Source organism: Aulonocara stuartgranti (genome assembly GCF_965226115.1).
Source record: "Aulonocara stuartgranti genome assembly, chromosome: 23".
NCBI lineage: Eukaryota > Metazoa > Chordata > Actinopteri > Cichliformes > Cichlidae > Aulonocara > Aulonocara stuartgranti.
In genome coordinates, this window is record NC_138958.1 from 11,934,226 (window position 1) to 11,947,374 (window position 13,149).

Here is a 13,149-nt window from a genome sequence, read left to right on the forward strand (position 1 = left end):
ACAATTTTCTCCAACTAAACAAAAACAAAACTGAGGTAATAGTCTTTGGCGCCAAAGAAAAACGATTACAGGTCACCAGAGAACTTCAATCTATACATCTAAAAACCACAAACCAGGCGAGAAATTTGGGTGTAGTGATGGATGCAGACCTAAACTTAGAAAAACACATTAAGACAATAACAAAGTCAGCTTACTATCACCTCAAGAATATATCAAGGATAAAAGATCTGATGTCTCAACAGGACCTGGAAAAACTAGTCCATGCATTCATTTTTAGTAGGCTTGATTACTGTAACAGCATCTTTACAGGTCTACCTAAAAAATCAGTCAGACAACTACAGCTCATTGAGAACTCTGCTGCTCGAGTCCTCACTAAGACCAAAAAAGTGGACCACATCAGTCCAGCTCTGAGGTCCTTACACTGGCTGCCTGTCTGTCAGAGGATAGACTTTAAAGTTCTGATGCTGGTCTATAAAGCTCTGAATGGTTTAGGACCAAAATACATCAGTGACCTCCTGACCCAGTATGAACCTTCCAGATCCCTCAGGTCATCTGGATCCGGTCTTTTATCAGTTCCCAGAGTCAGAACCAGACACGGAGAAGCTGCATTCAGCTTTTATGCTCCTTATATCTGGAACAAACTCCCAGAAAGCCTCAGATCAGCTGAAACACTCAGTTTATTTAAATCCAGGTTGAAGACTCACCTATTCTCAGCTGCATTTGAATAAAGCACCAAATCCACACTTTTAAGCTTAAATTTCAAAACTTACACTAACTACTGATCTTATCTATTTCTGATTTTATGTTTTGATTTTATATACTGTTTTGTTTGTTAAGCTTAAATTTCAAAACTTACATTAACTACTGATTTTATCTACTGTTCTGATTTTATCTGTTTTGATTTTATATACTGTTTGTTAAGTGGGTTTAGAGCTCTGGGTAGCTCCCCAGCTGGGTCTAGACTGGGTCTAGAGAGTATTTTAAATTCAGGGAATTTAAAATAGAAAGTAGCTCGTCCACAGAAGGACTGGTAGCTCCCCTTACGATAAGGGTTCAGATCGCGCGAACAGGTTTGAAATGTGTGTGTTTAGTTAGTTAGTTTGTTTTAATCAATTTTAAATCATGCTTTTTATTTGTTTTTGTTTCTAATGTCTCTGTAAAGCACTTTGAATCACCTTGTTGTTGAATTGTGCTATACAAATAAATTTGCCTTGCCTTGCCTTTGCCTTGGCCTGCTTGTGTGTTACCACCAGATGGCAGTAGTGCTACATAAAACTAGAGTTGGGAGCATAAGGGGAACTGGATTTCAGCTTGGACATGTTACTGTTCATGTACGGCACAACATGAACACAAACCTTGCAAGTTTGCAAATGTTCTGCACTAAACTTGAAGAATATTAGTAGGGTAGGTTTTCTGCAGCTGGTAGCTTGCACTTAAAAGATGCTCACACTGGTCTTCAAATCTTGCAGCCTCATGTTGATGTCGTATCTGTAAACATCTAAGGCACTTCAGTTGTGCAGGTGTATTTTAAAATATTTCTCCTTTACAAGATCAGTACTAAACATTGCAAGCAATAATGGGCAAGCTGAAGGTTGAAGGCTCTGGACTCATTGTGCTAGAGTCTTTTATATAGGACTCACCACGAGTGAGGTTCTGATCAGCCTCTGAGCTGTCGGCTTAGTTTTTCTTAGTACAAAATGTGTGCAGTCTTACTGTTGATATGCATGTATTTAAAGACAAGGATTTTAGCTTAGGTTTCAAAAATTCATGTCTGACATGCACATCAAAGGTGTGACACTTTCAAACCGTGACGGCAGATGAACCAGGACTATTTTTGACTTAAAGCAGGTGACTTTCAGCTGTTTGACTCGAGTTCATCCAAGCAGAAAAGTGCTGTTACCACAGCGCTCACATCTGACTGTGCTGCCGGTGAGGGGGACGGCTGCTGTCATGTGGCTCTCATAAGAGGCTGACGAGTGTCATTTTCTGCTGCCCACAGAGCCGAACCTCTATCCGTGTGCACGCACGGTCCCTCTGTTTACTGCTGAGTGTGAGGTGTACTTACAGAAGCTGATGGCAGGCTGCTGTGAAGAGCCCTGCAAACCTCTTGAAAAATGACTGAACCGGTACTTGTTCAACAATCTGCTCCCACGCGGATGAGCTGCCGCTGTACTGATTTTGCATTGTCAGTAATGGGGGAGCGGATCAGCTCGCTAATGGTTTCATTTATTTTTGGGTTTTATCCAGTTTTCATTCCCTGGATGGATGTGAACGAGGCTGGAGGAAGGAGCACTCTTCAAAGTAACACTGTGTTGAACTGTTATTGTGCTGTAATTTGAAATGGGGAACTCCGCCTGTTTTCTTCATAAAGGTCACTTATTAGTCATATAAAGAATTCACTTTGGAAAACAACTGAATTCTTGCTCTTTCAGTTTCAGTGTCTGCTTTGATGAGGGAAAGTAAAAGCCTGACCTGGAAATTTTAACAGACTCGGAGTGCACCGTAGCACACTGAACCCGTGCTAGAAGTGAGGATGTCCTGGCCCTTTCTGCTCTGATTTTTGCCTCCTCAAATGTCTCTTTCTGAAGTTTTTACTGTATGTTTGGCTGTTGAAAATTCAGTTTGCGAAGCTGCCGCCTTCTTTGATCTTTTTTTTTTTTTTTTTTTTTGGAGCTCATTGAGGTCTAATGATTATTAGAGAGGGCAGGTATTCTTCACTTTAAATTTATCATTTGCAAGTTAAAAAATAAACAGCAGTAAACATTTAAGTGCTTTCTCCCCTCTTGCAGTGACCTGTGCTACAGTTAAATTACTTGGAGGGAGGTGCCACATCCAGGGTAGATCAGTTATTTGCTTGTTGGTGCCAAAAAATCCAGCTGCCTTCAATTAATTCCTAAAAACACACGAGGTTGTTTTGGCAGTAAAGTTTGTGACTTCCTTTTTTCCTTCCCTCAGAGGTGTTTTTCACCCTGTGATGCTGGGGTGCAAAAGCAGCTTCGCTGAAGTTTCACATACTGATGTGAATTAAACGCTTAGTGTGTGTGTGTGTGTGTGTGTGTGTGCGCGCGTTTTCAGGAAGGGCAGCAGCAGTGAGAGCTGGCTACAGAACAGGAACTTATGGTCTCTTGGGGCTCTCATGGCTGTCTGAACGTTTGAAGGGTAGACCGTTCAGCGGAGGCAGCACTAGAGAGCATCGACCTCTATCTCTGCTGTTTGTAGCCAGCTGGAGACCTGCTTTTAAAGCACAAGCTCTGCCTTTGCCTTTCAAGTGCAAGGTAAAAATCATGAAGTCTGGAAGGGACAAAAAAAAATAAAAATGCATTTGCATATTCAAACCTGCTGTGGAACAAAGACTTTTTGGCTCATGCAGAGAATATAGTGGGGCTTTTGTTCTGTAACGGGTGGTTGCATGCAGTATGATTTGTAGAGAAGATCAGTTCAGATGCAGGGTGGCTGTGTTGCAGGCGGTAGGTGCTTTCATATTTATTTTTGTTTTTACCGGATTTATGTGAGCAGCACAGATGGTTTGAAAACCTCTCTGAAATGCACAAACCTAGAGGCAGAGCCGTATCTAGGACTTGACGACATTGGCTTATTGTCACCTTGAGTGAATGGCAGCAGGTGCCGGCTGCTCTCCAGGCCTCCAGCCTGACCTGCGGGCTATTATCTGCCACATTACAATGTGACTCTGTAATGTCAGCCAACAAGACTGCTCAAACCAACTCCCTTGTCTCTTACTTTTTCTCTGTAGCGTTCTTTGCTGGCCCTCCGCACCCTCCGCAGCACAGTCATGCAGCGTGATTCACTTTACCTCAAGCCTAATGACCGGCTGTCCCCGTAGATTTCAGGAGCATCCATCATCTTCAGAGCAGCAGAGCAAGAAAAGAGGCATGAAAAATGAAGCAGACAGACAGAGCCTTTAGTTAGTCATACACTTTGAGGGTTCTCAAAAAGTTTCAAAGTAAGAGGAAAGAGCAGATTTTGTAAAAGCGGCGTTGATCTGCTGCTGATGGATGAGCGAAGGGCCGACTTTTGCTCCCGCCTTGGGGAGCTGTCGCTCAAAATCAAGTCGGCTTTCTGGAACAAAACAATCCAGTAAGGATAATGTGACATGGCAGCATTTTTCATTTCCTTAATGCTGTTTTATCCCCCTCACATAATTTTACATCATAATCTGGTGCCCTGAACCGTCAGAGGCCAGCTTATCCTCAAAGTCCACCGGAGTCACCGGGTAGCTTCACCACATCTTATCATCTGGATCATAGTATTTTAGGTCTCCCCGTGCCTCTCGAACAGTCCGGCTGGAGTTGAAGCCTCTGCTTCTATCTGTGTTGCGATAGTCCTTGTCTGTCTTGAGGTCGGTTACACCTCTGAGTCACACCAGCAAATTGTGTCGGGCCTTCGAAGTGTGTGATGCCAGCCCCCGCTGATGGCAGTGAGCAAATCCATTTACACATTTAGGATGCTATTCTGAGCACAGAGACCAACAAGACACGTGACCACTGGTGAATTCGTGGTATGTGTGCAGAGGGGGCTCAGTTTGACAGCTTGTAGATCTTAATTCACGATCGGGATCTGCAGTGCAGACGACTTCCTGCTCTGAGTGGTTTGACCTTTGACTCTTTTATTTAATTTGTTTGCACCAGCTGCAGGAGTCGTGGCGTTTTCGGCTCGCAAAAAGCTGGATGGAGTTGAAAAGGTCAAACATCAAATTTTATCAGGCAGTTCATACCAAACAAGATGGACAACAGTGATTTGAGCTTTGAAAAGTTTTCAGATCCATTTTTTTTAAATGAATTTAAAAAATTTGTTGCGCTCTCATAGTTTTTTGTAAAACCTCGTGGGTTTTTTTTTTTTTTTTTTTTTGGTCTGGATGTGATTTTGCAAGCCAGAGTAACGTTTTGAATATGAAGTATAACCATGAAGAGTTTATACAGAAGATTTCAATTATTCATGGGCACGGTGTCAAACCTGCACTTCGTCAGTGAATGTATTGGATAAACTTTATTAGCAGGTAGATGCAGAATAACAACAATGCAGCATAGATACTGTAGCTCTGTTTTAGTGTTAGACTCGTTACAGACTTAGAGGATATTAGAAGTAACTCTTTTGCTTTTTTTTTTAATGTGTTCTGTCTCTATCGTTGACACTGAGCAGTGCTGTAAGCTGCTCCCGACTGTTGCAAATATAAAACTTTTGGTATTTGTATTGAATATCTTTTAAAATTAATTTGATTGCCTATTTCTACCAAGTCTATTTTTCTTTAGAAAAAGGCCAGTAAGTGACGAAGAAGTATTAAACAGCGCAATGTATTTAAAATATTGTTAAAATAAACTATACGACTGCATTTTGGGCTACTTGAGAATATAAAATTCGTAGCATGTTGTGAGTGGGAGTAAGAAACTCTGTCAAAGTCAAAGCTGAATAGTATAAAATCTTCTTACTCCTAAATGTCAGCATCTCAAACCTGTACTGACAGTAGGCACAGCTCTTGAATAAAGACGCTCTGACACTTTCCACCCACCGTTATCCTGAACGGCAGCAGAGGTCGCGGCTCCACGTTCACACTAAGATTCTAACAGCAGCTTTTAAACCCCGCATTGGTCCCCTCAGCGCCACGAGCAGGGTTATCTTTGTGATTTTAAGAAGAGAGCAGAGCGTAAAGGTACAAACTGGAGTTTCTGGGCTGAAAAACTCTCAAAAGAAAAAAATTGCTGTGTTCCCAACGTTGAAATCTTTACACCAAATTTATTTCATGTTTGTAAAATCAGGTTTTGTGAGCGTGTGCTTCTTCAGCTCTATCTGAGGGTGAACTCCTTCTATTCACTCCTCTCTGCTGCCAGTCAACTATAACCTCGGCTTCTGGTTTCGAGACAGACACATGGGATTTATATTCTACCAGGTTAGAAAAGGGACAGCTGCTTCCTCTGATGCTGCCAACACTGACTCCACCTGTTCACATATTTTGTACACAGATGATTTTAACAGTTACTTTCGCTTGATTTCTGAATTTGAAACATAGACTGATCATTAATGGTGAGATTACTGCTCAAACAGCTGCTTAAAGCAATATCCATAAATTCATTAAATAATTATTCTGCATTAAATGTTAAGAATAGTAAGTAAAATATTATGTGGTGATACTTTTTTGTTCTGTCTGATTTCACCTCTAGTAATATGTCTTTATATGTGCTTAAAATATGTTTTGGCCATTTTTGCACAGTCTCTTTCTTATAGTTGAGTCATGACCTCTGACCTTAACAAAGCCAGGCGAAGCCTGCAGGTCATCAGATGTTGTTCTGGTTCTTCTGTGACCTCCTGGGTGAATTTTGGTTGGCCGGTCACTCCTGGGAAGGTTCAGCACTGTTCCCAGTTTCTCCATGTGCGGATATCTGATCTCACTGTGGTTCACTGGAGTCCCAGAGCCTCAGGAATGTCTCTGTAATTTTTTCCAGACTGATGGATGTCAGTGACTTTGTTTCTCAGCTGTTTCTTTAAACCTTTTAGCCTGCTTCACTTTGTGAGACAGCTTCTATTTAAGTGATTCAGCAGGTCTGACAGTGATCAGGCCACAGTTTATTAGTGATTTAACAAGGCTTAAAGGTAAGACTTTTTGGAAAATCTTCTGTGGACTGACGAGACAGAAGCTGAACTTTCTGGAAGGTTTGAGTACCGTTACATCAAACTAACAGCGTTTCATAAAGAGAACATCCCAGCAGCAGGCAGACAGGGTGGTGGTAGTGTGATGGTCTGGGCTGCTCTGCTGCTTCAGGACGACTCGCTGTAACTGAGGGAACCATGAGTTCTGCTCCATATCAGAAAACCCTGAAGGAGGATGTCCGGCCATTACTTCATGTCCTGAAGCTCAAGCACGCTTGGATGATTCAAAAGAAACTTCATCAGTGTGGCTGAATTAAAGCAATTCTGCAAAGAAAAGTGCTGCAATTCCTACACAGTGATGTGAAAGAACGTATCACAAACACTTGATTGCAGTTCTGGCAGCCAAGGACGGCACAGCTGTTACCATGTTTAGTTACCTTTTCACACAGTTAGGTTTGAATTTATTTTAAAAATTAAATTGTTTAAAAAAAATCAGCATTTTGTATTTACTCGAATTATGTTCCTGTAATATTAAAGCCTATTCAACTTGAAACATGAAAGTGTGACAAATGTAGAAAAGATAAGAAATCAGAAGGGGAAAAGCGGTTTTCCTTTCACACTCATACCCCGTCGTACCTGCTGCATGAATAATGAAACCAGACACCTGACGACTCGTTTAAAGAGCATTAAATTCTGCAGGAGGGGAGGGTTACCCCTTTGCCCCATTAGAATGTTGTTTTGTGTCATTGTGTGTCATTTTTTCTTTTGAACTTTACTTTGTTTCACATTTACTCACTAATACGTTTCGTTTTCACTCGCTCGTTACTTTAATGGCAACCTGCCACTTGATTAGGAGCAACCACCAAAACTACAATAGTCACAGAATGAGTTGAAATATGCCCTTTTGCAACATTGCATCGTCACCGTGACCTTTTCACAGGGGGGAATTTAAAGAACATCTTGTGCCCATCTCTCGGATATCAACAACTCCTGGAATAAGAACAGAGCAGCGGAACAAGAAGGAGTCTAGGATGGACATGTGGGTCTTGGTGGCCCGTGGGGTTGATTCTCGTTGTTATACATATACCCTCTTTTTTTTTTTTTTTTTTAACACTATAGTAATCTATCTAATGAGAGTGAGATGATAGAAAATGACAGTGTGATAATTACCACCTGAATCTCCACCTCTGTTTTGCACCATTGTTGAGATGTTCTGTAATTTTGTTGTTTTCATTCACTCTCACAGCTCTCACAGCTCATTTTCAGAAGGTGATACGTCTGTGCTGTGCTCACAGCTCGTATCTACTGTTCCCAAGTGGCCATAAATAACAAAAAAACAAGCATCATGTGCTCTGTGTTTGAGTAAATATGCTTACTTGCACTACACCATTGCAGTGGGGAGATCTGGCGTCGGCAGGTGAGGTGAATGACAACAGCAAGTTAAAGATATCAAGTAACATGAGACACAATTGTTTTAGATCCCAGCATACAGAACATAATCTGGCCTTTCAATGCTTCTAAAACAAACGGCTTAATTTAAGAGATACTGCGACACCCTGGGGAGGGACGCACACATACACACCTTAATCCCGGGTGTGGAAACCATTTAAAGCCCTGCTGTCTGATCTGTATGCTTAGTTCTGCTTGACACTGCCATTCTTTTTTAGATGGAAAGGAAAACCAACTGTTTCTTTGATTTGATGTTTTGATTGTGATATTCGTTTCCCGTTTTGAATGCCAGACTTCTACGTGCTCTAGCCTTCATCAGCAGAGTGCTTTCAGGCTGTAAACAGCTTGAGATTCTCCAAAATGCCCCACTTTCCTATTCCCACAGAATACAATCTGTGGCAGCAAAGGGACTAATACGCTCCAATTACCAGCTGTCCAATTAACCCACATTTCTGTGCTTTTTCTTGTTCTTCGGGTGAAAACAGTTTGTGTTGACTCCGTATTGATGATGCTGGTCGCAGAAGTAGGACAGATAAATAAAAGGACGGTTAAAGCTTTTGCTGTCGGAAGCTGAACATCCACCGCAGATGATTTTTGCTGGATCTTAGGAAAAATACTATTCATTATGCAGTTAGATAACCCGATGTATCATGGAGAAATTACACGTCGCTTCTCCTAGATGTCGAGGCAGTTCTGGGATGATGTTCTCTGCGGTTTACTCTCTGCTGTCGTTTTGTTTGTCATTATGTTTTCCCCCGCAGCTCAGCGTAGTCCTGTGCTTTTGAGAATGTGCCAGGCACAGCTGAGTGACAGCGCTGATAACATGCAGAGTGAATGTTAAACTTCCTCTTAGTCACAGTGAGACCTTTCTCTCCCGCTCTCTCACACACAGAGCAAGCCAAATCCTAAACATCCTTGATGTGGCCAGTGGAACAAATAAGATTTGTCGTCTTTTCACACAGAATTGCGCTCCTTGTTCACTGTATGCATTTATTTCCACCCACACGCGGACACGCATGTTTCATGGCTGCTGCATGACTAACTGTAGCATGCTGGAGAACTTCCATCAGGAGTTCAGCTAATTACAAATGGCCTTTCAATATCGGAGATATTGGAGATTTTTGTGATCGTAAAGCCTAGCCTTGTTTTAGATCCAAAACATAGATCTGTGTGTGTGTGTGCGTGTGTGATCTAAGTGCTATATGAATGTATCCTTTCACTCTGAGACCTCCCGAGGCTGTTGTTGGTGTTGATGATATCTGCGACTGGAGAAGCAACAGGAAATTAAACCAAGAGGCAAGACCTTTGATTCTCAACATCGAGGTTGAAACAACTCAAAGAGCCGAAGGCTACAATCTCCACGTATTCACTGCTTTGTGTGTGTGTGTGTGTGTGTGTGTGTGTGTATATATATATATATATATATATATATATATATATATATATACACACACATATATATATATATATGTATGTATATATACACACATATATATATATATATATATATGTATGTATATATATGTATATATATTTCTCTGGAGACTCCAGCGTTTAATGGCCTTTCATTTCTCCTCACCTTGGCTGTCTCGCCACTGTTTTTTTTCTTGACACTACGCCTCCCATCCATCAGATGGTTTGTCAGCTGTTTGATTGATCTGACTGCGATGGGCCATTAGGACCAACAGCCCATTTGGTGTCTCCAGGAACAAACTGACAGCCACTGCCTCTCTGTTTATTATTCGAATTTCAAGATTTTGTGGTAAAAACGACAGAAATGAGCATGTCACACAGAAAAAGACTAAAGCCTACAGAGTGAGCTGATACTTGTTAGGGCTGAGGGTGAGCTTTTAAAATCCTGCCCTTAGAGAGAGAAAGAAGGGAGAGAGAGATGAAGCGATGGAGTCAGAGTAGCTTTGCAGCATTAGGAGCAGACAGAGAACCTGGCAACTGTAGATGTGCTACTTTGCTACAGTCTGCTTACATAACACAAAAAGCATGAAGTGAGTAGCCAGAGGCACACAAGCACAACTGATGAACTGCCGGGCAGGGAGCGCTCCTCTGAAACCTGGAGGCACCAAAGCACAGGTCATTTGACAGGTCTAAAAATAAGGTGAGAACAATGTGGTGACACAGAGTGAACGGGAACAATGGAAAAACCTTTTTTATCTTTTCGCCCACCTCTCTGAAATATATTAAGACACTGAAAGTACACCAAACCACTCTAGTTTGTCACGGCATCCTGTTCCATTGGGCTTTAAGTGACTGCATAACTTTTGATTATGCCACCCCCCAAATCCTCTTTTGGTGAACTTGCTATCGCTCCCACTCACTTTCTGACTTTCAAAGCGATTTTTATCTAAGCTGTGTGCATCGCAGCGCTCGGCTTAACTCAACCGGCCACCCATCCTAATCGGCTCTCTGGCCTGAGCGCTAACAAGCAGCGGTCAGCAAGAAATATCAGCCTGTCATGGATATTTTCCTCCTGCAGTTGACCACTGGTGCCATAATGTGCCTATAAAATGCAAATATGAAAGAAGTATTTATCCTGTTGTTCCAGACGTAATAATCAGCTGGAGCAGTGCAATGTGAAAGTCACGAGCGGGGCAACAGAGGCTGAAGGGAGAACGTGATATCTCTGCCTTCTTAAAGTAATTTTAAGAATCCAATTTGTGAAATCTACACTTACTGATAAGATTTTTTTTCCTACTCTGCCAAAGCCGAAACATTGAAAACGTCTCCTTTTGTGCACATCTAATTGGTTTTTATTGTATCTACCCTGGTTCGTTTGCTCGTATGATCTGTAGCGATTTGGATTCTTCTTGTCTGAGCTGTTAAAGCTGGCTGGAAACCACAGTAAAAGAGAAGCATAACCCCAGAGCTTTCTAATCCACCCACAATCCTCTGCTCTGCTTCAATCTGCATACGATGTGGGAGGCTATTGTGTGAACTCGCTGATCTAATGCCACATTAAATATGGGAAGCGTATGCACGCGCCTCACACATATTATCATTCGATAAAAGTACCTGAACCGTATTCTAGGCCTAAAGCGATGAGCACAGATAGAGATGTGTCACTTCTTTTCGCTGCCTGCAGTTCATCTGCATTTAAAGATTTCTCGACAAACAGGAAATCAGAAGCTTTTGTTGTTGCATACGTGAGGCCAGAAGATGAGGATACTCTGGGGATGTTGATGTGCTATAATTTGGTTTGGGGACAATATTTGCTTGCTTATATTTGCATGCTTATCTCAATAAGCATAAATAAATGCCATGGAAAGCTCAGAAGAGCCTTTATAAGCAACCGCTGCCTCCAGATATTTACAAGCAGTGTTGATGTCCAATTTTCAGTGTGCAATTTTTATGTCACACTTGACCTCACGCATTTAAATATGAGTCAGAGAAATGCTGAGAGGGCAGACCTGTGCTTTGTCCTTTGACCTGTTTATCCCCCTGTGCTAAGCATATGGATGATTTCTAACTTACTGCTCAGCATCACTTTGACCGAGCTCCCATAATCCCTGCTGACGCATTCTGCAGGATGCTGCATGCTTTAAAAAAAAAAAAAAAAATCCAAGTTATTTTTGTGTTGGCAAAGAAGTTGCAAAGAATGACATCACATCTGCAGCTGATTTTCTGAAAGAGAAGCACAAGCTTAAAACGATGCACAATTCTCTTCATAATAATCCACATTTAGCTCACGAGTTTTCACCATGATTCACTTGCAGTGTTATATACTGAATCTATATATTTTTGTCGGCTTATCCTTCTGCCTGCTGGAGTTAAGCAGTTTAAAGTCTCACACTCTTTGGGTGTTTTCTTTTTCCTTCTTTTTCTTAGTAAAGGTGGAAATGAGCCACAGCAGAGCAAGGCTCAGTAATCCTGCCCTCTATGCCTTCCAGCCACATACTCCTTATTTACTCCTGACAGCTTCAAATTGAAACCGTGATCACATTTTCCACACCGCTCCTCAGCAACGCTCACTTTTAGAGCCGACTTTCCACAAGGGAAGAGAGTTTTTTTGTTCTCTTCTTCTCTTGCTACCTTCGCCTCCTGATATCTCTCTTTTCGTCTGGCTTGCTCGCTGCCTGCGGGGCTCATCAATAGCTGACCCTGACATTGTTTTATTTTCTACGAGTCCACTTCTCTCTTGGCGGACTGGACAGTCCATTTGTTAAGACTGAAGACAAAACAAACACAGTGGACTTGAGATCGGATTAGGAGAGAGGAGGTGGATTAATCACGGCCAGCGTGTTTGTGACGGCTACAGACAGTTTTGTCATTACCTTCAGATAAGACTGGAGCAAAGGCTTCTCCCTGCTGAATAAATAAAGCTATTTGTCTGAGCTCTCTTTGAAAAAAAAAAAGCTCGTCTGCACACTTCAGATGATGGAGAGTAGATTTAACCAATATAATCTTCCGGGAAGAAGCAAATTCAACGATTTATGCAAGTTACTGTAGACGCATTTGGCAAAAATCCACACTCACATACTCTCAGTGCGACCTTTTAAATTTAATTTCAGTGGCACGGCTGCAGAACTTAACTCCAAAGCAGGTACTGTAAGGCACCAGTGCTGACAGTGAGAGTGGATAATACATTAAATCTATAGACTGGAACAGATGGCTCTGTCTGAACACGTGGAGTAACACACACACACGCTCACACACTTAAATGGCACACTAGCATCTCAATCCAAAAAGGAGCTAAAAAGTAATCAATACCTCCCTGGCCTTTGTGTACTCACTGTTAAATTCACAACAGATTGCCTCCAAACACACACACCTAAATGTCAGCTGCGTCTTTGCTCTTACAGGGATAACAGAAAACCCACCCATAGCCCGGAGCTAGGAAGCGTATACACAGGGTGCTCGTGACAGTCCGGCACTTTGTATGAGTCCTGGCTTTGTGCCCGGACTCGGTGTGCCGTGATGTTGTGGGCAGCAGATTGAGAGCTTGGCTGGACTTTACATTGCTCATTAGCTGCCCCAGTGGCACACAGGCCACAGAGCGAGGACAAGGATGAGATTTCTCTCCTGCACGTACGCTCGGCATGTCCCCACACATGTCACCGTGAAGCTGTCTTTGAGAAAGATGCTCAA